We start from the raw sequence: 25,504 nt of genomic DNA, 5'->3' as shown, positions 1-25,504 counted from the left end.
GAGGAGCCTGCTGCAGTAGTCTAGATGAGGGATGAGGGTGGTTTGGACAAGATAGGATAGAACTAGGGTAAAATCAACTTCCCAGGGGAAGCTGGGTAAGTGGGGGAGCCGAAGCTAACTCAGTCTCAAATAGAGACACCATTGCTAAGAAACAGTACAACAGGGTAGTTAGGCTCTGGCCTTTGGAATCAGACATAGCACTGGTTGGAAACATAGCTCTTCTATCTACTGCTGTGTGACTTTATGTAGATTTTTCTAAATTGGAGGTAATAGTACCTATACTACAAGTTATTGTAGGGATTAAATCAGACTATATGATAAAGTGCTAAACCAGCATTCAATAATTATAGTATTGTCACTCTCCGGAATTTAGCAGTCACCTCCAGAAAAAGATGTTGGGGGAAAAACAGGTTTTTCTATGTTTCTTGGAAATCTTTAGAGAAAACAATCTACAAATCTACAAACTTACTGAGCATTCTTCTTCAGCAATCACTTGCAACAACAGTATATGTTGATTATTAATTATAGTTTTGATTTTGAGATAGGCTTGCCCAGAAAATGGGCCCTCTGTAAAAATATTGACATATATATAAAATTTGTGATCTTAACATCTGCAATCAATGTGATTACAATTTTGTCCATCTTTATTTGATATAATGTTAAAAGCAAAACAAAAACAGAGTGTGTAAAAGAGTCCCTTTAGATTCAATTACATGCCATCATTTTCTAAACTTCATTATTTACTTACTATTAAAGGCTTATGAGTTAATTAATGTCCTGTGAATCGCAAATCAATTATTTCACAATGAAGCATTAAATTAGTTTAAGAGATTTGTATATAGGCATGACATGGTATATTGGCTTCTCTTCAGAAGTGGATCAAATAAAAACATGTGTCAAGAAAAAAATGTAGATGATATGTTAGGTGGTGGGAAACTAATTGTACTTTCAGTTTAGGAGCAAAAAATGCATGACCAGAATTCTAAAAAGCATGCCTTTGCATTTTTGTTGTAAACTTATAATGGCTTCATAAACATAAAATTGCTCTCCAAATGTGATTCAATTGAAGGCCATCTTTATTTTACACATCTAAATGAAATAATATATGTTAAGTGCTAGCCCAATGAGATATCTAGTATTAGATTCTAGTATCTAGAATAATGTTTTTCTTTCATTTAAGGTGCACTCTGCAGTTATTTAATTGCATATTTAACTAAAAGCACCTTTCTTTTCTTTGGTATTATGTGTGAAGTTATATGTGTAATACAAACTCATTGCAGGTAACTAGGAAAACACAGAAAATAACAAAAAGGTCACCTGTAATCTCACCCTTAGAAAGAACTACTTTCGATATTTAGCTATATGTTTTTTAATACACTTTTCTTTTAGAATATTCAATTTGAAATACATAACCTTGGATTTTTAACAGCTTGTTTAATAAAGCACATGAAAAAGAGACTTAGCCAGCTAGGGTCTATATTGTTATTTTTGAAGAACAGAACAGACCCTAATTGCCAAATTGCCAAGCTGTCCAAATATTTTTCATTTGTTCAAATATTTTAAAAATAAACTTTATTTTAAGAAACAGTTTTAGATTTACAGAAAATGGCAAAGATAGTACAGAAAGTTCCCAAGTAGCTTCTACCTAGTTTTTCCTTTATGAACATCTTGCATTAGTACAGTATGTGTATTACGATTAATGAACCAATTTGATATATTATTAATAACTAAAGGTCAGACTTTATTGATATTTCCTTTGTTTTTACATAATGCCCTTTCTTAGTTTCAGAATCCCATCTAGAGTACTACATTACATTTAGTTGTGGTGTCTCCTTAAGGGTCCTCTTAACTGAAAGTTTCTTAGATTTTCCTTGTTTTTAATGACTTTGAGAGTTTTAAAGAGTACTGGTCATATAGTTTGTAGAATGCCCTTCAGTTGGAATATTTTGATGTTTTTCTCATGATTAACCTGGAATTATGAGTCTTTGGTAGGAAGACAACAAAAGTAAAGTACCATCTCATCACATCCTATTAAAGGAAGATATTATCAATATGATGTCAGTGTTAATATTGATCTTGACACCTGGCTGAGGTAGTGTTTGTCTAGTTTCTTTATTGTACCTTTATTCTTTTTATCCCCCTTTTCATACTGTGCTCTTTGAAAAGAAGTCATTATGCACATCCCATACTTAAGGAGGGGGGAGTTATGCACCCCCAACCTAGAGAGTAGAGTAGCTGTATGAATTATATGGAATGCTCCATGAGAGATTTGTCTATTCTCTCATATGTATGTATGTATGTATGTATGTATGCATATTCATGTGAACGTGTTTGCCATTTATCTATGCCAGTATGGACTCATGGATATCTACTCATGGACTTTGGGCTATAATCCAATACTTCCTTATTTTGTTGTTCAAATTGTTACAATTTTGGCCATTGTGATCTCTTTTAGTTGGCTACCATGTCCTTTTGATATACATTCCTTATTGGAGTCCTATTTTTTTTTTTTTGTGAGTACTTTCTGGCACTATAAGATGCTCTAGATTCATTTAGAAACTTCCTGTCCCTGTCACAATCTGTCTATAATTAAAATCAGTAGGTCTAGAATCAGATGGCCTTATTTCAAATCCTGGCTTAACCATTTGCCAGCTATGAGATCTGGAACTGTTTTACCTTTTGAGGGATAGGTGGGGTCCAATTTCCTCTTATGTCTGAGCTTTTTCAGAGCAGGCACTTTTTTTTTTGTCTTTTTTCCTCTACTGTATCCTTAGTACCTAGAATTGTGTCTGGTAATAAAGGTGTTCAATAAAGAAACATCTGTTGAGTGACTATAAATTCAGGTAAGCAAGAAATAGAAGTGGCTTTGTTTATTATTTTGTCCTAAAATATTTGTATAACTTATTATTTTAAATTTAATTTCATTATTTTCAAAGTAATATATGCACATAGCTTAAAGATTTAAATAGTTCTTAAAAAATAAATACTTCTTCAAGATTTTAAACAAAATAACCATCTTCTAACTCATTCCCTGAGGCAGCCACTTTTGGTTTCTTTAGCTCATTATTTCCATGACTATCTCCTTGTGTCTAAATAACATGTTTTTATTGTTACTTCTTGATTTATAATTTCTTTATTTATAAATTTTATTTATTGTCTATTCACTTCTGGCTATGGGGGATGAGGATTCAGCAGCACATACTGTATTTTTTGGTCTTTCCATTCTGCTTTCAATATTGTCCAGAGACCATTAGAATCACACCTGAAATCAAGTTAAGTTTACTATTTGCTGCAACAAAGGAGACCCTACATGATGCAGAACAAAAGTGAGTTTCAAAAGGGAGTAGTGAAGGGGTGTTATAAAATTTGGGGTGATCTTAGCAAGGATTGGTCAGAATTTATAAATTAAGGAGCTGATGGAACATCAGTGGTTTTATTTTTTAGAATTAATGAGACTGTGGAATTACCCTTGCATCAATTTATTTGTGGTCTAATATATGAGTCTGAATAAACTGGTGATATGACAATCTATAATGACTATCATAGTTTGGCTTGGTACAGTTCTGTGAATCAGTGTACATTTTACAAGATATAATTTCTGATTTAATTCTTAATTTCTGCCTAACATCCTAGCTTCCAGAAGAGCTGCTTTTCAGTTAATGACTCCCAACATAGTTCTATCAAAACTGTTGTTAAAATAATATTTGATATTCATATTTCTATAACTTCTTTGGAAGTGGAGCTGTGTAATATATTTTTATTCCTTTCCCTTTTCTTGCTTTAGTGTCTTATATGTAGACATTTAGTGGACGGGTATTAGTGGAGCAGGCTCAAAACAGTTCTTACAACCTGGTCTGTAAACTTACAGAAGTCCCTGCTTTCTGGTATTTTTCCCCCCAAAGAGTTTATTTATTTATATGACACAGAGAGAGAAGAGAGATAGAGAGAACAAGTAGGCAGAGCAGCAGGCAGAGGGAGAGGGAGAAACAGGCTCCCCACTGAGTAAGGAGCCAATGCGGGGCTTGATCCCAGTACCATGGGATCATGACCTGAGACAAAGGCAAGCACCCAACCAACTGAGCTACCCAGGTGCCCCTGCTCTCTGGTTTTTAATTTGTTTCACATTGTATGTAAAAGGTTAAATGAAATAAATCTAACAATATTCCTAAAATTGGATACTTTGCCCCTTAGGCAAAATTAAGCAGTCAGAAGTCTTCCTAAGCTAATAACTAGTCATGGGATCAATTTTGGAATCAATATAACAGGTATCTTTATTTTTATTGGTTGTTAGTCTTCTTATTATTCAGTTGTAGGTATTCCTTGTATATTCTTGATATGAGAGTTTTGTCAAATATATCTGGATCTTATTTTTAATTTTGAATAGTTTATCTTAATCTGTGGCTAGCAGTTTCACTTTTTAAAATTTGTCTCCAAAATCTTTTTTTTTTAATTTTAATTCCAATATAGTTAACATACAGTGTTACATTAATTTCAGGTACATCTTATGGTGATTGAACAATTCTATACATTACTCAGTGCTCATCATGAAAGTTCAGTGTTAATTCCCTTCACCTATTTCACCCATTCTCTGATCCATCTCACCTCTGGGAACTGCCAGTTTGTTCCCTATAGTTAACAATGTAGATGGAGCTAGAATATTATGCTAAGTGAAATAAGTCTGTCAGAGAAAGACAAATACCACATGATTTCACTCATATGTGGAATTTAAGAAACAACACAAATGATCATTGGGGAAAAAGAAGAGAGGAAAATCGAAAAACAGACTCTTAACTATAAAGAGATACAATGGATTTCTGTATATTAATTTTGTAATTTCCTGTGACCTTACTGAATTTATTTATTAATTCTAATAGTTTTGGGGTGAAATCTTTAGGGTATATATATATATAGTTTGGAACGGCATATATATACGGCAACATGTCATCTGCAACTAGTGAAAATTTTACTTCTTCCTTATCAATTTGCATGCTTCTAGATCTAGATTTGTTGAGGGTGTTTATCATGAATGGATGTTGTACTTTGTCAAATGCTTTTCCTACATCTATTGAAATTATCATATGGCTCTTATCCTTTCTCTTAGTGATGTGATATATCACGTTGATTGATTTGTCAATATTGAGCCATTCTTCCATCCTGGGAATAAATCTCAGTCAGTCATGGTGAGTGATTTTTTAAAGAAATCATTTATTTGAGAGATAGATAGAGCAGGGGACGGGGCAGAAGGAGAGAGAGAGGGAGAGGAGGTAATCTGAAGCAGAATTCCCACTGAGCAGGGAGCTAAATATGGGGCTCAATCTCAGGATCTTGAGATCATGACTGGAGCTGAAATCAAGAGTCAGATGCTTAATTGACTGAGCCACTCAGGCACCCCTTGGTGAATGATTTTTTTAATGGATATTTGGATAGGTTTGCTAATACTTTTTGAGGATTTTTTTGCATCTATGTTCATCAGACATATTAACCTGTATTTCTCTTTTTTGGTAGCACCCTTAGCTAGTTTTAGTATCAGGGTAATGCTGGCCTCATAAAATTAGTTTGGAAGCCTTTTTTCATCTTCTATTTTTTGGGAATAATTTGAGGAAAAATATGTATTAGTTCTTCTTGTATGTTTGGTAGAAGTCACCTGCAAATGATCTGGTACTAGACTTTTGTTTGTTGGAAGTTTTTGGATTACTGATTCAATTTCATTGATGGTAATTGGTCTGTTCAAATTTTCTGTTTCTTCCTAATTCAGTTTTGGGAGGTTATATGTTTCTAGTAATTTATCCATTTCTTCTAGGTTGTCCAATTTGTTGGCTTATAGGTTTTCATAATAGTCTCTTTTAATCCTTTCTATTTCTGTGGTGTTGATGGTTATTATTCCTTTTTCATTTTTGATTTTGTTTGAGTCTGCTCTCTCTCTTTTGTTGAGTCTGCATAAAAGTTTATCAATTTTGTTGATCTTTGCGAAGGTCAATCCTGGTTTCACTGATGTATTCTATTAGGTATTTTTTTTTAGCTTCTATTTCATTTATTTCTGCTCTAATCTTTATTATTTCCTTATTTCTATTGGCTTTGGGTTTTGTTTGTTCTTCTTTTTCTAGTTCCTTTAAGTGTATGACTAGTTTGTTTATTTGATATTTTTCTTGCTTCATGAGGTAGGCCTGTATTGTTGTTAACTGTCCGCTTAGAACCACTTTTGCTACATCCCCAAGATTTTGAACCCTTTTCATTTGTCTCTATATATTTTTTAATTTACTCTTTGATTCTTGGTTGACCCATTTATTGTTTAGTAACATGTTTTTTTTAACCTCCTTGTATTTGTGTTCTTTCTAGAATTTTTTATTGTGGCTGATTTCTTGTTTCATAGCATTGTGGTTGGAAAAGATGCATGGTATGCCTTCAATCTTTTTGAATTTGGTGAGATCAGGTTGTTTATGTTTTGTTTCTTAAATTCCACATGAGTGAAATCATATGATGTTTCTCTTTCTCTTACTAACTTATCTCACTTTGCATAATATCTCAAGATCCATCCACATCACTGCAAATGGCAATTTTCATTCTTTTTAATGACTGAGTAATATTCCGTATATATCACACCTTCTTTATCCATTCTTCTGTCAATGGACATCTGGGCTCTTTCCATATCTTGGCAATTGTGGACATTGCTGCTATAAATATTGGGGTATATGTGCTCCTTCAGATCACTGTTTATATCCTTTTGATTAATATCTTATAGTGTAATTGCTGGATCATAAGGTAGTTCTATTTTTAACTTTTTAAGGGAAATCTATACTGTTTTCCAGAGTGACTGTACCAGTTTGCATTCCCAACCAACAGTATAAAAGGATTCCCCTTTCTTCCTATCCTCACCAACACCTGTTGTTTCTTGAGTTTTTCATTTTAGCCACTCGGACTGGTGTGTGGTGCTACCTCCTTGTGGTTTTGATTTGTATTTTCATTATGATGAGTGATGATACTGAGAATAATCTCATCATGTGTCCATTAGCCACTTGTGTGTCTTCTTTGGAGAAATATCTGTTCATGTCTTTTGCCCATTTCTTACTGGACTTTTTGTTTTTGGGATATTAAGTTTGATTTTTTTTTTTTTTTTTTTTACAGATTTGGATACTAACCCTTTATCTGATATATTATTTGCAAGTATCTTCTCCCATTCCACAAGTTTCCTTTTGGTTTTGTTGATTGTTTCCCTTGCTGTGCAAGAGCTTTTTATTAAATGAAGTCCCAATAGTTCATTTTTGCTCTTGTTTCCCTTGCCTTTGGAGACATGTCTAGCAAGAAGTTGCTGTGGCTGCGGTCAAAGATGTTGCTGCCTGTGTTCTCTTCTAGGATTTTGATGGATTGCTGTCTCACATTTAGATATTTCATCCATTTTGGGTTTATTTTTCTGTATGATGTAAGAAAGTGAGGATGATATTCACTGTGGGATTTTTGTACATGGCTTTTATGATATTAAGGTATGTTCTTTATATCCCTACACTTCAGAGAGTTTTTATCAATAAAAAATGCTGTATTTTGTCAAATGTTTTTTCTGCATCTACTGAGAGTATTATATGCTTCTTATCCTTTCTTTTATTAATGTGGTGTATCACATTGATTGATTTGCAGATGTTGAACCACCCTTGCAGCCCAGGAATAAATCCCACTTGATCTTGGTGAATAATCCTTTTAATGTACTGTTGGATGCTATTAGCTAGTATCTTGGTGAGAATTTTTGCATCCATGTTCATCAGGGATATTGGTCTGTAATTTTTCTTTTTGGTGGGTTCTTTGTCTGGTTTTGGGATGAAGTAATGCTGGCCTCATAGAATAAGTTTGGAAGTTTTCATTCCATTTCTACTTTTTAAGACAGCTTCAGAAGAATAAGTGTTAATTCTTCTTTAAATGTCTTCTTTAAATATTTGGTAGAATCTGCTGGGACCTAGATTCTTGTTTGTTTGGGTATTTTTGAATACTGATTCATTTTTTTTGCTGGTTATGGGTCTGTTCAGGTTTTCTATTTCTTCCTGTTTCAGTTTTGGTAGTTTATATGTTTCTAGGAATTTATCCATTTCTTCCAAACTGCCTAATTTGTTGGCATATAATTACTCATAATATTCTCTTATAATTGTTTGTATTTCTTTGGTACTGGTTGTGATCTCTTCTCTTTCATTCATGATTTTATTTATTTGGGTCTTTACTCTTTTCTTTTTGATAAGTCTGGCTAGTGATTTATTGACCTTATTAATTCTTTCAAAGAACCAGCTTTTAGTTTAGTTGATATGTTCTAGTGTTTTTTTGATTTCTATTATCATTGATTTCTGCTTTAATCTTTATTATTCCTCTTTTCTTGCTGGATTTAGGCTTTATTTGATGTTCTTTTTATAGCTCCTTTAGGTGTAAGATTAGGTTGTATATTTGAGACTTTTCTTGGTTCTTGAAAAACCCTGTATTGCTATATACTTCCCTCTTCAGGCCACCTTTGCTGCATCCCAAAGGTTTTGAACTGCCATGTTTTCATTTTCATTTGTTTCCATGGATTTTTAAAATTCTTCAATTTCCTGATTGACCCATTCATTCTTTAGTAGGATGCTCTTTAATCTTCATGTATTTGTGTTCCTTCCAAATTTCCTTTTGTAATTGAGTTCGAATTTTAAAGCACTGTGTTCTTAAAGTATGCATGATGTAATCTCAGTTTTTTTGTACCAGTTGAGACATGATTTGTGACCCAGTATTTATCTACTTTGGAGAATGTGGCATGTGCACTCAGATGAATGTATACTCTATTGCTTTAGGATGAAATGCTCTTAATGTATCTGTTAAGTCCATCTGGCCCAGTATGTCATTCAAAGCCCTTGTTTCCTTGTTGATCTTTTGCATAGAGGATCTGTTGATTGCTGTGAGTGGGGTGTTGAAGTCCCTTACTATTATTGTATTATTATCAATGTGTTTTTAAAGTTTTGTTATTATTTGGCTTATATAGTTGCCTTCTCCCATGTTAGGAGCATAAATATTTACAATCATTACATCTTGTTGCTTGACCACTTTGTTATGATATAGTGTTCTTCTTCATCTCTTATTAGTCTTTGATTTAAAATCTGATTTGTCTGATAAAGGATGGCTACTCCACTTTCTTCTGATATCTACTAGCATGATAAATTGTTCTCCACCCCCTCACTTTCAACCTGGTGGTGTCTTTGGTTCTAAAATGAATCTCTTGTAAGCAGCATATCAATGGGTCTTGTTTTTTAATCCATTCTGATACCCTATGTCTTTTGATTGGAGCATTTATGTTACATTACATTTGCAATCTATTTACATTCAGAGTAATTATTGAAAGATATGAATTTAGTGCCATTATATTGTATTACCTGTAAAGTTATTCCTATAGATTATCTCTGTTGCTTTCTGGTCTTGTTACATTTGGTCTCTTTTTCTGCCCTTGGGTGAATTTTTAAATTTCTTGTAGGGCTGATTTAATATTCACAAGCTCCTTTAATTTCTGTTTGTCTTGGAAATTCTTTGTCCCTCCTTCTATTTGGAATGATAGTCTTATTGGATAAAGTATTCTTGCCTGCACATTTTTCCCATTTAGCACATCAAATGTATCATGTCAGTCTTTCTGGCCTACCAACTCTCTGTGGACAAGTCTGCTGCCAGCCTCATGTGTCTACCCTATTAGGAAGGACAAACATTATATGGTCTCATTCATTTGGGGAATATAAATAATAGTGAAAGGGAATAGAAGGGAAGGGAGAAGAAATGGGTAGGAAATATCAGAAAGGGAGACAGAACATGAAAACTCCTAACTCTGGGAAACGAACTAGGGGTGGTGGAAGGGGAGGAGGGCGGGGGGTGGGGGTGAGTGGGTGACGGGCACTGAGGGGGACACTTGATGGGATGAGCACTGGGTGTTATTCTGTATGTTGGCAAATTGAACACCAATAAAAAATAAATTTATTATTAAAAAAAAAAAGGTTAGGGCCCTCTTCTTTGGAGCTGCTTTAAGAATTCTCTCTTCATCTTTGAATTTTGAAATTTCACAATGATATGTTCTGGTTGACCTGTTTTTGTTGATTTTGAGGCAAGTTCCTTGTGTCTCTTTTACTTGAATGCCCATTTCCTTTTGCAGAAGGGAAGTTCTGCAAGGGAAGTTCTCAGCTATAATTTGTTCAAATAAACCTCCTGCCCTTTTTTCCCCACTCTTCTTCTGGGACTCCAATTATATGGATATTTTGCTTTATGGAATCACTGAATTCCCCAAGTCTACCTTCATGAGCTAATCGTTTCTTTCCCTCTTCTTTCAGCTTCATTATTTTCCATAATTTTATCTTCTATGCCACTGATTCACCCATCCTTGTTTTTGTGGCCTCCACTTGGGACTACATCTTGATTATAGAATTTTTAATTTTGGCCTGACTATATTTTAGTTCTTTTATTTCATCAGTAAGGGATTCTCTAGTGTCTCCTATGCTTGCTTCAAGCCCAACTAGTATCTTTATAATCATTGTTTTAGATTCTGATTTAGAACATCTTACTTATATCTTTTTTGATTAAATTCCTGGCCATGAGTTCTACCTCATGCTCTTTCTTTTGGGGTGAATTCCTCTGTTTTGTCATTTTGTCCAAAAAAGAAAAGAAAGAGAAAAAAAGAACTAACAGAAAACAAAGAGAAAAAAAGGAAACAGAAAAAAAACGAAGAAAAACAAAAATATGAAACAAGAAAACAACAACAACAAAAATGTATCCTGAATGTGTTTTGATCTGCTTGTTAGAAGGATCTAGATCCCAAAATAAAAAAGTAAAATAAAATAAACTAAAATATGAAATGGAATGAAAGTAAACAAATATATATATGTAAAAATAAAATTAAAAATAATAATAAAAGATAAGAAAAGAAGTGGAAAATATAAGAAAATAAATGAAAAAATAATAACAAGAAAGAATAAAAGAAAAATGGGAGCTAGGTACTATTTCCCTTACAGCAGAATCTTTGCAGTACTCTATGATCAAAAAACTTGGTGTGCACTAATTGTTTGTGCTAGTCTTTGTAGGGAGGGGCCTGCTATGCTGATTCTTGGGTGGACTTGCTCTAGTGGAAATGCATCTGCAGGGAGTGAGGGCAGGGCAGAGCTAAGTGTAAGCAGCTCTAGCCTCCACTGGGTGGTCCTGTTTTGTTCCCTGAGACTTTTAATACTGATGGGTGGGATGAAAATGGCTGCACCCTGCTCTCTGGCCTTGGAGCAGTAAGCCCCTGCAAAAGAGCAATCAATCACCTTATTTGTGTCTCTGGTTTCCTTCTGAACACTATGTTCACCCTGCCCGTGTCTGAGCCTTTTTATCTCAGACACATGACCGAGTTTCAAAACTCCAAATTTCAGGGAGCCTGGGGCATGAACCTACACTATTCCTTTGGTGGAAAGTCATGCCACACTTGCTGGCCTGTCCCAGGATAGTGGTTGCATGACTACACAGTCAGTTTATAGCAGATAGCTGGCACCAAGACCCACTGCCCTTCTCCCAGGAAAGTGGTCTCACAACCACTATGTACACAGGGCAGTTTGCAGTTTATAGCAGAAAGCCAGTACCCACCCATTGCTCTCCACTGGCTACCCAGCTCCTGTGCTTGGGAACAGCACAGCACGTGGGCACCACCTGTCTGTCCTGTGACCCAGCAGATCCTCAGATTACCCTGTCACTCCTGAGGTTCTGCGTCTTTTTGCCACCTGAGCACCTTTAAGCCAGGCTTGTTCCAGACAGTAGCAAACTTACAAAAGTTCAGATTTTGTGCCCTGTAGCTCCTAATACCTTGCAGTAGCCACCAATAGCAAGGTACCTTCCTGCTGCCTGATTCATACCTATATCTACCCCAAGTGAACTATGTACCTACTATCTTACAAAAGGTGGTTGCTTTCCTATATATCGAGTTGCAGATTTTGTTTGCTCAGAACTCTGATTTCTTAAGTATTCAGAATGATTTGATAACTACTAGCAGTGTTTGAGGGACAAGACAAGCTTGGGCTCCCCCTACTCCTCCACCATCTAGTATATTTTTAATTTCAGTTATTGAGTTCCTCCTCTCTGATTGGTTCTTTTTAATATTTTCTATCTCTTTGTTAAGGGTCTCACTGAGAGACCCTGCTCTTTTCTGAAGTCCATTGACTATCTTTATGAACATTACTTTAAATTCTCCTTCAGGCATATTTACTTCTCTCCATTTCACTTAGGTCTCTTGCTGTGATTTTGTCCCATTCTTTCATTTGGGACATATTCCTCTGTCTCCTAATTTTGTTTACTATCTGTGTCTGTTTCTATGTGTTAGGAAAGTCAGCTATGTTTCCTGTGGCCTAATGAAGAGGAGGTCCCATAGTGCTCTGCAGTACATTGTCCCCTGTTCACCAATACGTGGTGCTTTACAGATATCTCCTATGTACATTGTGTGCACCCTGCTGCTGTGGCTAAGCTACTTTTGTCCTTAGCAGTGGCTCTCTGCCTATTATAGGTAGGATTTGGTTTCTGTGTTGTTAGTAGGGCAGAGCTTTGTGCTTCAGCTGAGTCAGACCAGGCATTTGCTGTAGATGCGGTATCACTGAACCACAGGGTACTTTCCCTCTTTTTCTCCTGAGAAGCTTTCATTGGTGAGTGGAGCCTGTATTCAGAGCAGGTATCTGCCCTAGCCCATTGCTGGGGCTTCAGTCAGTCTGGTGTGTCTGGTTATCTTCCCCCAGGCAGGAGTCCCTTTGGAGTGGTCCTGGCTCCTGTCAGGGGTGCTTGCACATCACCAGCTTGTGGCAATGCTTTGGATGGGCTCTAGCCAAGAACTTATTGGAGGAGGTAGATCTGCAGAAGTGTACACAGTTTCACTTTCTTGTGTATTTTGAAGACTGGAAGATTTTACTTTTGTAAAGTCCAATTTATCATTTTTTTCTTTTGTGATTAGAGATTTTTGTGTTCGTGAGATACCTTCTGATTCAAAAAAACATAAAACTTTTCTTTTTTTTTCCTCTTAAAGTTTTATAATTTTAACTTTTAAATTTGAGTGAATGCTTTTTTTTTGTGTATGGTGAGAAGCAGGGGTTGAGGCTCACCCTTTTTTCTTCCTATACATATAACCAGTTCTAGCTCCATTTATTGAAAGAATTATAATTTCACCATTGAATTATGTTGGCACTTTTGTCAACAATCTGTAGACCAGATGTGTGTGGGTCAGTTTCTGGATTATTTTGTGCTATTATTCTATCTATCTATCTTTAGGTCATATTTCACTGTCTTGATTACTGTAGCTTTATAAATCTTGAAATCAGATAGTGTAAAGCTGCTAAATTTGATTTTTAAAAATATTTTTCATTATTTGAGGTTCTTAGATTTCTATATAAATTTTTTAAGACTTTTTTTAAGTCCTTTTTTTTTTTAGAGCAGTTTTAAGTTCACAACAGTATTGGGCAGAAGGTACAGAGATTTCCCACACTCCTTCTACCCCCACATATGCTAATCCTTCCTCATTATCAACATCCTTCACCAGAGTGTTACATTTGTTATAATTGAAGAGCTTATAGCAGAAAGCCAGTACCCACCCATTGCTCTCCACTGGCTACCCAGCTCCTGTGCTTGGGAACAGCACAGCACGTTGGCACCACCTGCCTGTCCTGTGACCCAGCAGATCCTCAGATTACCCTGTCACTCCTGAGGTTCTGATACATCATAAACACCCAGAGTCCATAGTTTACCTTAAGGGTTCACTCTTGGAGATGTACATTTCATGTATTTGGACAAATGTGTAATGACATATTCCTCATTCTAGTATCACATCTAGTATTTTCACTGTTCTAAAATCTGTGCTCTATTATTCATTTTTCACCCTAATGCCTAACTCCTGGCAACCACTGATCTTTCTACTGTCCAGATAGTTTTGTCTTTTCCAGAATGTCATATAGTTTTATAGTATGTAGACTTTTCAGATTAGAATCATACAATATGTAGCATTTTTAGATTGACTTATTTCACTTAGTAATATGCATTTACAGTTTCTCCATATCTTCTCATGGCTTCCATAGCACATTTCTTTTTAGCACTGAATAATATTCCATTTTCTGAAAGTCCACAGTTTATTTATCCATTCCTTTACTGAAGGACATCTGATGTAGAAACTATTTTTTAAAAATTTTATTTATTTATTCATGAGAGACACAGAGAAAGGCTCAAACATAGGCAGAAGGAGAAGAGGGTCCCTGGGGGAGCTTGATATGGGACTCAATCCCAAGACTCCAGGATCATGACCTGAATCAAAGGCAGATGCTCAACCACTGAGCCACTCAAGTACCCCCCCCAAGTTAGAAACTATTATTATTAATTATAGATCTTTCTTCTTTTCTAGTACAGGCATTCATGCAATAAAATTCTCACTGCTTTTCCTACAACCCCAAAATTTTGATGAGTTGTTTTCATTTAGTCAAAATATTTGAAATTTCTCTTGAGATTTTTGTTTGATCCATATATTATTTAGAAAGTGTGTTATTTTATGTTCATGTATTTGGGGGTTTATCTGAAATTCAATTTTAACTGAGCATCCTATTTTTTATCTGACAAATATAAGCACATTGTTGTTTTACATTGGTGCTAAGATATTGACCAATGCACCTAGGACAAGAGAAAATAATTAAAAACATGCAGATTTGCAAAAAGAAAAATGATCTATATTTCAAGTGATATTATTTTACATCTGGAAAGCCCAAAACATCAGTGGGACAACTCATACAACTTAATAAGAGAATTTAGTAAAGTAGTAGGTTATAAAATAAATATTGAAAACAATAGCTTTATTATGTAGAGAAATAGACCATTTGGAAGATGTAATAGAAGAGAAGATACCATTTATTATAAACAATATAAAATATCTAGGAATAATATTAAAAAGAAACATCTAAAACATATAATGAAGAAAATGATAAATATAATCCTGAAAGACACAAAAATTAACTCAAACATGTAAAAAGTTTTACAATATACTTGGATAGAAAGAGGAAACATTATAACAATGTTAATTTTCTCTAAGTTAATTTATAAAGTTAACAGAACTCCAATAAACTATCGAGTGTTTTTTCCCTTGGGTATAGAAAAGTTGATTATAAAGTTCATTTAAATAAATAGTCAAATATGTGTAGGAAGTCACTGGAAACAGAGAGTAATGGGAGTAGAATAGACCTACTTTATATATATATATATTTTTATTTATAATAAATTTATTTTTTATTGGTGTTCAATTTGCCAACATACAGAATAGCACCTGTTGCTCATCCCGTCAAGTGCCCCCCTCAGTGCCCGTCACCCATTCACCCCCACCCCCCGCCCTCCTCCCCTTCCACCACCCCTAGTTCGTTTCCCAGAGTTAGGAGTCTTCATGTTCTGTCTCCTTTTCTGATATTTCCCACACATTTCTTCTCCCTTCCCTTATATTCCCTTTCACTATTATTTATATTCCCCAAATGAATGAGAACATATAATTTTTGTCCTTCTCCGATTGACTTACTTCACTCAGCATAATACCCTCCAGTTCCGGGGATCCCTGGGTGGCGCAGCGGTTTGGCGCCTGCCTTTGGCCCAGATCGCGATCCTGGAGACCCGGGATCGAATCCCACATCGGGCTCCCTGCATGGAGCCTGCTTCTCCCTCTGCCTGTGTCTCTGCCTCTCTCTCTCTCTCTCTCTGTGACTATCATAAATAAATTTAAAAAATTAAAAAAAAAAAAACCCTCCAGTTCCATCCACGTCGAAGCAAATGGTGGGTATTTGTCATTTCTAATGGCTGAGTAATATTCCATTGTATACATAAACCACATCTTCTTTATCCACTCATCTTTCGATGGACACTGAGGCTCCTTCCACAGTTTGGCTATTGTAGACATTGCTGCTAGAAACATTGGGGTGCAGGTGTCCCGGCGTTTCATTGCATCTGTATCTTTGGAGTAAATCCCCAACAGTGCAATTGCTGGGTCGTAGGGCAGGTCTATTTTTAACTCTTTGAGGAACCTCCACACAGTTTTCCGGAGTGGCTGCACCAGTTCACATTCCCACCAACAGTGTAAGAGGGTTCCCTTTTCTCCGCATCCTCTCCAAAATTTGTGGTTTCCTGCCTTGTTAATTTTCCCCATTCTCACTGGTGTGAGGTGGTATCTCATTGTGGTTTTGATTTGTATTTCCCTGATGGCAAGTGATGCAGAGCATTTTCTCATGTGCATGTTGGCCATGTCTATGTCTTCCTCTGTGAGATTTCTGTTCATGTCTTTTGCCCATTTCATGATTGGATTGTTTGTTTCTTTGGTGTTGAGTTTAAGAAGTTCTTTATAGATCTTGGAAACTAGCCCTTTATCTGATATGTCATTTGCAAATATCTTCTCCCATTCTGTAGGTTGTCTTTTAGTTTTGTTGACTGTTTCTTCTGTGCAGAAGCTTCTTATCTTTATGAAGTCCCAATAGTTCATTTTTGCTTTTGTTTCTTTTGCCTTTGTGGATGTATCTTGCAAGAAGTTACTGTGGCCAAGTTCAAAAAGGGTGTTGCCTGTGTTCTTCTCTAGGATTTTGATGGAATCTTGTCTCACATTTAGATCTTTCATCCATTTTGAGTTTATCTTTGTGTATGGTGAAAGAGAGTGGTCTAGTTTCATTCTTCTGCATGTGGATGTCCAATTTTCCCAGCACCATTTTTTGAAGAGACTGTCTTTATTCCAATGGACCTACTTTATATTAAAACAGTGTGATCATGGTGTCTGAATAGACAGAATAATAGAACAATAGAAAACCCACAGCACTATAGGTTGTCATGTATACTATAAAGGCACATCCCAAATTAGTGGGAAACGATGAATTTTCAATAAGTTTTATTGGGATAAACTGGATAGCCATGGGGAAATATATGAAATGGAATGTATTCCTAATGTTAAATATAATGATAAATTTCAAACAGATTAGAAGTTTAAATGTTAAAATAAAAGAAATCATATGAGTATTTGGAGATACATGAGTGAAATTCTCATGATATCTGAAATCTAAAAGGGAGAAGATTGTATCTGATAAAAACAAAGACTTTTGCATGACAAAAACATGACAAAAATATATTTTACCATATATATAAAGTCAAAGGACAAATTTTTAAAAATTGCAACTGTTATCACAGACCAATTATTAATATGTAAATAGCATCTGAAATAAAAAAGAAAAAGGGCCAGCAACTCTATAGAAAATGAGTTAGTAATTTGAATAGTCAATTCATGAAAATTACTGCAAATACTACTTAACTATGAAAATGATACTTAACCTCATTTCTCATTTACAACAAGAGAAATACAAATTAAAACCACCTTAAACAAAATTCTCATCTATTCTATTGGCAAAAGTCCAGAAGTTTGAAAACTTACACTATTGGTGAAACTATAGGGAAATAAATATTTTCACATATTGCTGATAGGAATCAAAATAATAAAATAATTTAAAGAAAAATTGTCAACATCCAGCAGAATTACATATACATTTATACCTTGATCTAGCATCTAACTGCTAGAGCTCTAGAAGGTACAGTAGCAAAATGCAATGTTGTAGCAAAAATACATAAAGCATAAGATAAAAGCTCTTTGTTTCAGCATTATTTGTGATAGTGAACGAAATTTGCAAATATTCATCAGTAGGGTACTTTTGGGCACTGTACAATAAATTATCATGCAGCTGTAAAGGAAAATGAGTGATATCTTCTATAGAAGATCTCCAGTATGTGTAGTATAAATACGAAAAGCAAGGTGCAGAAAAGTATGCATTGTATGCTACCATTTTTTAAGGGGAGGATATAGGAAATACATATTTGTGTATGTTTGTATGTATATGTATTTAATAGAAGGATAAATAAAAATATTGATTATTCTTTGGGAGAAAGTAAACAATTTGAAGGAGACAGAGACAGAACTTCTCTGATTGTACTTTGATTTACAGATTTGAGTTTGTATCAATGTAACAACATTTTACATAATTTATATAATTTTATATAATTATAAACAAAATGAAATTAAGAATGATCCTAAAAACCAGAAGCAAAATAAAACAAATGTTTAAATGTATGGAGTTGGTGGCAAAATCACAAAGAGATGAGTTATATTAATTAGATGTATATGTTGTAGATAATTGAATTAAAGTTGGCTGTATTTACCTAGTTGATTATATTCAAAAGAAAAAACAGAAAAGACAAAATAATCTTTTTCATAAACGTTGGTGTAATGTAGGCACTTTTCTGAGACTGGGGAGTGTTTTTGTGGAATAAAGTAAAAGAGATGTAATATAATAGGATGTTTAGATGGCATATTTTGTATAGGAGAAAGGAGATACAGATAATAAGATTTATGAGATTAGGGATGCCTGGGTGGCTCAGCAATTGAGTGTCTGCCTTTGGCTCAGGGCATGATTCCGGAGTCCCAGGGACCCAGTCCTACATGAGGCTGCCTTCTAGGAGCCTGCTTCTCCCTCTGCCTGGGTTTCTGCCTCTCTGTGTCTCTCATGAATAAGTAAATAAATAAATAATATATATAAAAGGTTTATGAGGTTAATAAAAATCTTGTGGTCCTGAATTTGAATTATCAATATGAACACATGCTTTATTCCATTTTTTTAAAAGCATTTTCTAGCCCTTTCCACTAAAATGAGGTGGAAAACAATGATGGACCCATGACAATGAATACCTGTAGAGTCCTAATTGTGGTCTCTACATCTCAATCCCCACTAAAGGAAACCAGAGCTTGATGAAGAAGTGGCAGATTTGAGAATCTTAGGCAGAGAATTTTCAAGATAATTCTGAAATATCTTATTATATCAAAAAGTAAGATAAATGCCAAAGACACCTAGTACTGTGACAGAGGGGTGTTGAAGCTATCTTGAAAAGAATATTTTTTGGACAAAATATGGAACACAGTAGGAAAATAGTTGAAATGATGGAAGAATAACAAATAGGCTTAAATTCATGAGTTTATAATGATAAAAAAATATTGGTCACTTTTGGAGAATTCTTGGTAATCAACTCATTATTCTGAAAAAATAGCTAATAAAGAGAAAGCATCAAATATTTATTCTTCTTTTCCCATTCAAATTGTATCCCTGAATAACTAAATATATGATGAAGGGAATTTCTGTGTTTATAAGAATATTCCAGCTAATAAATAAAGAAGGAAGAATGACAGTATTACTATTTTGCAGTCTTAATAAATTAGTAGATTTCAACAATGATCATCATTAGTTGCTGACATCCTATATAAAAAATCAATCAGGTATTATGTACCTCCTAATGGAAATACATAACATCACTTAAACAGTCTTTGCCAGGTGAAATCAAAATGCTTCTAGATCTAACAGCCAATCCATAGGAGAGACTAAAAGAAGAGGAACATGTTGAGTTACACCATGGGGATGGATTTTAGACATCGGATAAAAGAAATTTCTGAGTTGATGGAGGTATTTACAAGGGAAATAGAAATGTAGAGAAAAAGCTTTTTTTTTTTTTTTTTTTTTGCATGCAGGGACACAAAAATATCAGCTAATCAAAGTAGAATGGATTGTAGAATTAGGGAATCCCTCTTTCGATCTATGTAATACTTGAGTTAGGCAATGATCATCAATAGAGGCTGTAACTGTTGGATCAAATGTGGTTGGAAAATAGAATATTCATGCCATAGTGAAACACCTTCTCAGTGTGTGATCAGAAAAGACCCCGAATAGCCAGGGGAATTTTAAAAAAGAAAACCATAGCTGGGGGCATTACAATGCCAGATTCAGGTTGTACTATAAAGCTGTGGTCATCAAGACAGTCTGGTACTGGCACAAAAACAGACACATAGAGCAATGCAACAGAATAGAGAATCCAGAAGTGGACCCTCAACTTTATGATCAACTAATATTCGATAAAGGAGGAAAGACTATCCACTGGAAGAAAGACAGTTTCTTCAATAAATGGTGCTGGGAAAATTGGACATCCACATGCAGAAGAATGAAACTGGACCATTCTCTTTCACCACACACAAAGATAAACTCAAAATGGATGAAAGATCTAAATGTGAGACAAGATTCCATCAAAATCCTAGAGGAGAACACAGGCAACACCCTTTTTGAACTTGGCCACAGTAACTTCTTGCAAGATACATCCACGAAGGCAAAAGAAACAAAAGCAAAAATGAACTATTGGGACTTCATCAAGATAAGAAGCTTTTGCGCAGCAAAGGATACAGTCAACAAAACTAAAAGACAACCTACAGAATGGGAGAAGATATTTGCAAATGACGTATCAGATAAAGGGCTAGTTTCCAAGATCAGAGATCAAGTTCTAATCCCAAAAAGGAAAAGTGTTCTTTCAGCAAGTGACCAAATTTATTACTACCTATATAGGTACTGCTACCAATGACAATATGAGTATACTCAATGACCAATGAGTATATAGCAATATACTCACCAATAACGACACAATAAGAAATACATATTATTTATTCAGTGTTCTTGGGAAAAAATCTAATAGTGAGAAGGTAGTAAGACAACTTCATAATATGAGGCCTGGATTCTTCATAAAAAAAATTAATGTAATGAAAAACAAGCAATTAAAAAACTGTTCTAAATTAAAAGAGACTAGGGATCCCTGGGTGGCGCCGCGGTTTGGTGCCTGCCTTTGGCCCAGGGCGCAATCCTGGAGACCCAGGATCGAATCCCACATCGGGCTCCCGGTGCATGGAGCCTGCTTCTCCCTCTGCCTGTGTCTCTGCCTCTCTCTCTCTCTCTCTGTATGACTATCATAAATAAATAAAAAAAATAAAATAAAATAAAAATTAAAAGAGACTAAAGAGACAAAACAAACAAATGCTACGTATGAAACTTGATTTGGATTCTGCATGTGGGGAAAGGGCCATAGAAGACATTTTGGAGGCTTCCAGGATTTTTTAAATGAGGACAGCATATTAGATGATACTCTGAATTACTTGAGCATGATAATGGTATTGTGGTTATTTAGGAAAATATCCGTGTTCTTAGGAGATTCTGGCTGGAGTATTTAAGGGTGAAGTATTGCAATATCTGCAACCTACTTTTAAACGGTTTGTAAAACACACGTATGTGTGTATATGTATTGAAAGAGATAAAAAAAGTGGCAAGATATTAAAATTGGTGAAACTTGGTGAAGGTGTACAGTGTTTATAGCCCTGTAGATTTGTCTTTTTTATATAGATGTGAACATTTTTCTAGTAAAAAATTGAAAAAATAAATAAAAACAAAAATATTAATTATCATCTGAAGAACTATATGTTTACTTAAAACTTATTAACATGCATTATTTAAAAATCTTTTAATAAAAGGCCAATATGCCTTTAAGGCATAGCTACTTAGAGTTCTGAATCTGTTTTGCATGCATCACATCAGAATTATAGGGATGTCCATTTTCAGTTACTGTAAAACTAAGTACATTCAGTTGCAAAGCAATAAGACAAAATTCTTCTAGGTTTATTTCATTTTTTCCTCTAGTATTTTACATTTATCTCTTCTACAGTACACTTTTATTTGAATCTTTCCAAGTCATTTAAGCTGGTTTTTATAGAAGAAGCAACTCTTTTTTTCTCACATTTACATTTCATTAGTTTACATGACATGTAATTGTTATAATTAAAACAACAAGTACACTGATATTAGCAAGTTTGAGGACAAATATACTTAACTCTTGGTAAATATACAGCTCAAGTTGGTGGGAATTGAAAAAGTACATGGATGTACAAAAGACTAGCCTACCAGTTATAAGATTATTGTGTGCTATAGTATCAGCTGGGATATTTCACAATGACACTATAGATAGTTGGTTAATCTGGTAGATGGCCTGGGGGGGGGGGCGCGGTGCGGTTGGTTAAAGTGGTGTACTGTAGTGAAATACTCACCAGGCCTAAGATGCAAACAGGATTCAATGTATTATTCATGCATAGTTAAGTTCTGTCCATAGTCATCCTCTGATGAGATTATCAATAATCTCCTCTGTCTAGGTTACTGTCAAGGCCCTTTCCCCAATCCAGCTAAATAAAATGGCTTCAGACTTTGTTACAGTTACAAATGGGCACATTCAAGTCACTTTTCTTTCCTTTTATCCTATAACCCACCCACACCTCCAGTAATACGATGCTCTTCATTTGGGAATTATGTTACTCAGGTACTCTTTCAGGGTTAGCTGAAAGTGTCACACAGAATCCTGAATCCTAGACTTGTTAGTTAGAGGTACTTATTAGTTGGTTGTAAGGCAACCCCAATGCAGTTCTGACTCTATGACAGTATGGATAGTTCCAGCTCCCACCCTGAAGTGAGGCTCACTGTGAAGGGAATGTTGATTTTCCTACTTCACCATTCCTTCAGAGAGGAGAAAGTTCTCCTGCTTTGTGAGCCCTAAGAATACTGTTGTAAGGAAGAGGACTCTTTCTTGTAAGTGGCATGCTAGACAGCTGCATTAGATTTCTGTCTCTGTTCATTGAATTTGCTGCTCAGTTCTCCGAGGAGGCAAAGATGAGAAAACTGTTGCGGGAGGCTTTCAGAAGATTTGTAAGAGCCAACATTTCTCCCCTCTAGAGCACATAGCGCGTAACTGCTACTCTTCCCTTGGGGGCACCTTTCAGATTCTGGCTTTTTCAGGCGAAGCAAGAGACCCTAATTATTTCACTTTCAATCAATTCTGAAGCCTCAAAGACCAAAATTGTCTCTTCAGATCCACTCAGATGCCGAAAAGAGGTGTAGAAAAGAAATTGCTGCCCATCTACTAGCAGCTGTAGACATCTAAGTTACTTACCTCTTGCTTTCAATTTCTGCACAGTGGTCAAGAATTGTTGCTAACACCCAAATCAGGAAAAATAAAATGTTTCAACAGATACCTTGAGAATACAGACGATTTTGCATTGAAAAAGCTCCTACAGTCACTGTGGCAGCATTTACTACTATTCATTGATCAGTTCACTTTTCCTTCTTCAAGGGAGAATTACATGGGACTTGTGTTTGGCCAGTGAAATGTATTGGAGGTATTTAATTTCCAGGGCCTGAATCTTCACTTCGCTCTTCTCCAAGCTACTAAAAATAGTGTCTTCATGAAACCTTTGTAGATAAACCACCCAAATTGTCAGTCTGATTACTTGTTCCTTTTGTTAACTTTATCTAAATTTATTATCCATTTATACATATACTTCAATTTGCTTGGTAACATTTTTTTTTTCAGAAAAAAATATATAAATGGAATTTTTAAAAGATTCACATGTCCAAAGGAAGTCTTAGGGAATTCTTTTGTATGTCAAATATATCAGTATGCATATTTTCACATTTTCATACATTGACTGTGTAAAGCAGAACACATCAAATATTCTTCTTAGCTCTTTTTGTAGCTTTGGTTTCTAGATGTTTTGTTATTTCATTCATCAAACAAATGCTTACCGAGCACCTGGTACATTCAACATATTGTGCTAAGTCCTGGGTGCATGTGTTTATGTGTACCTGTAGTTGTACCTAAATATTGTGTTGGTTTGCTGCTATGGATTAAATTGTGTCTCCCTAAAGATTTGTATGTTGAAGCCCTAACCTCCAAAGTGACAATATTTGGAGGTGGGACTTTTAGGAGTTAATTAGGGTTAAATGAGGTCATAAGGGTAGTGTCCTAATCTGATAGGATTGGTGGCCTTATAAAAAGGGGAAGAGATCTCTCTCCATCTCTCTCTCCCTTCAAGGAAAGGTCATGTGAGCACACAGTGAGAAGGCAGCAAGCCAGGAGGTCTGCAAGCTTGGAAGAAAGTTTTCATTACCACCAACCATGCTTGTACCATGATCTTGAGCTTCCAGCCTCCAGAACTGTGGGAACATAAAGTTCTGTTTTTTAAGCCACCTAATCTATGGTGTTTTGTTATGACAGCCTGAGATAACTGAAACATTTGCCAAATCCAGGAATTTTATAATTAGAATATCTGTGAGTCTTGTAAGAAATAAATCAAGATCAACAGAATAACAGAACTATACTTTATATGTCTAACTATAAACTTATGAAATTTGTAATACTAAGCTATTAAAGGGAAAAACTAAAAAAGTCTAAAGAAAAGACAGATAAATTCAAGAATGTCAGATTCATGTTGACATACTAAGGGAAGCCAGAATTCTAAACTTTAGAAAGATAAAATAGGGAAAAACAAATCAAGCAATGTAATCAGTTCATTTTTTTATGAACAAGTGCTCAGGCATGCCTTTAGGTAATATATCTCACAGTATGGTCCCAATCGCCTGCATCAGAATTATATGGGTGTGCCTGTTGGATGTGCAGATCTCAGGGTATCCATGGTATATCCATAACCTCAGGATTCAGGACCATGCTGAAGTCATATTCAGTTTCTCTGAGGTGAAGTCTGGGGCTCTTCATTTTAAACAAGCACTAAAAGGTGAGGGAGTGATATGTATAGAGATAGAGAATGAAGGTAATTGGACCCTGGCCTTCTGCCTTTAAGGAACAATAGGCTCATTCTCTAGGGGATTTGAACTGGAGGAGGCTTGACCAGTGACATTAAGCAGAGTGAGTGAAGCACCAAGGTAAGGACTACAACAGAGATTATGTGTTCCATTTATTGAACAATGGAACTCTCAGCACCTCCCCTCTCCCTACTCTGATCTCAGAAATCTGACCGCCAGATGTCTTCCCTCAGGCCCTTCTTAAATCCAAAAACTGATGCTAAAGATTATTGTAGCAATGCCTTCAAAATTATGAGTATATGTCCAGCCTCTTAATCTATTAAGAGATTAATCAAGTAGGATAAGTGCTAGAATGAAGATATTTTTCAGGTGTATGAGTGCTGAAAACATTTACCTTCTTAGGAAGCAACTGGAGGATGTACTTTAATCAAAACAATCAAAACTGAGAAAAGAAGTTCAGCATGCAAGTACACAATTAGGCTTAGAGTGCAGCTGGCACAGACAAGAAATGGACAGGCTGAGGGAAAGGGGACTGAAGGAGAAAGAACATCTGAACTCAGGTCTTTGAGGGTTTAAATCACAGGTGCATTCAATAACCTGTAAAGAGTGTGCTAGAAATGCTCCATACTTCCATTTCCTTTTTGCTTGGCTTAGCCCTGTGTGAAATAAATGTCTTTATACTTATGTTTTTTAAAATCTCTGTTTATAGTTTCCATTTTGGGGAAAGGCATAAGAAGTATACCCTTATTTTAGGGATGATATAGTCACACATTATAAGTGATTAATGTAATTAGCATAGTTTTCACCTCATCATTTGAGTCATGTAACCTTAACTGAACAGTGGAAAAAGCTATGAACATCCATATACAAAAATCTAGGTGATTTTCTGTTACCTTTTATTTGTAGATATTTTAGAAGTTTACTACATTATTCTCCAGATTGCGCACTAACTTGGTAAATTGGAAGGACTGATTTTCCATTTTTATGGAAAAAAACCCAATAACCACCATTTACAGCAAAGAATTTGTACT

The 25,504-nt window shown here is 35.3% G+C and overlaps 1 long non-coding RNA gene across 5 annotated transcripts in view; it reads left to right on the top strand.

Annotated features, from left to right (window-relative positions):
* The window catches only part of LOC140610079 (uncharacterized), a 171,205-nt gene that overhangs the window by 57,060 nt on the left and 88,641 nt on the right, over window positions 1–25,504 (top strand). The gene's annotated exons all lie outside the window — the stretch shown is intronic.

This window comes from Canis lupus, chromosome 19 (genome assembly GCF_048164855.1).
Source record: "Canis lupus baileyi chromosome 19, mCanLup2.hap1, whole genome shotgun sequence".
NCBI lineage: Eukaryota > Metazoa > Chordata > Mammalia > Carnivora > Canidae > Canis > Canis lupus.
This window is presented reverse-complemented; position numbering and strand designations above follow the sequence as displayed.